We start from the raw sequence: 558 nt of genomic DNA, 5'->3' as shown, positions 1-558 counted from the left end.
TTTCCATCCCCTTTTCCAGCCCTTTTCCATCCCCTTTCCATCCCCTTTCCCAGCCCTTTTCCAGCCCCTTTTCCAGCCCCCTTTCCAGCCCTTTCCAGCCCCTTTTCCAGCCCTTTTCCATCCCCTTTTCCAGCCCCCCTTTCCAGCCCTTTCCCAGCCCTTTCCCAGCCCTTTTCCAGCCCCTTTTCCTGACCTTTTCCATCCCATTCCCAGCCCCTTTTCCAGTCCCTTTCCAGCCCCTTTTCCATCCCCTTTTCCAGCCCTTTCCAGCCCCCTTTCCAGCCCCTTTCCCAGCCCTTTTCCAGCCCCTTTTCCAGCCCCCTTTCCAGCCCCTTTCCCAGCCCTTTCCCAGCCCCTTTCCCAGCCCTTTCCCAGCCCCTTTCCCAGCCCTTTTCCAGCCCCTTTCCCAGCCCTTTCCCATCCCCTTTCCCAACCCCTTTTTCCAGCCCCTTTTTCCAGCCACTTTCCAGCGGCCGTGACCGCCGGAGGACGCGGGGGGAGGGGGGAGTGTGAAATTCCCACTCCAAGGCCGGGATCGGGATGGGATTAACCCTTCCC

At 60.0% G+C, this 558-nt stretch overlaps 2 protein-coding genes across 2 annotated transcripts in view; one reads left to right on the top strand and one right to left on the bottom strand.

Moving 5' to 3' along the window:
- LOC121660758 overlaps positions 1 to 558 on the bottom strand; it is a 3,093-nt gene that overhangs the window by 2,307 nt on the left and 228 nt on the right. The gene's annotated exons all lie outside the window — the stretch shown is intronic.
- Positions 550 to 558, top strand: part of LOC121660762 — a 4,423-nt gene continuing 4,414 nt past the window's right edge. The window contains exon 1 of the mRNA XM_042020217.1: positions 550 to 558. This exon is cut by the window's right edge and continues 1,736 nt beyond it. The gene's annotated coding sequence lies outside the window, so the exon portion shown is untranslated.

The sequence above is a fragment of the Corvus kubaryi genome, unplaced genomic scaffold (genome assembly GCF_017639235.1).
Source record: "Corvus kubaryi isolate FWS band 111438036 unplaced genomic scaffold, C.kubaryi_AGA036_p1.0 36899, whole genome shotgun sequence".
Taxonomy (NCBI): Eukaryota; Metazoa; Chordata; class Aves; order Passeriformes; family Corvidae; genus Corvus; species Corvus kubaryi.
The sequence above is the reverse complement of the archived record's forward strand: the minus strand, read 5'-3'. Positions and strand labels throughout refer to the sequence as shown.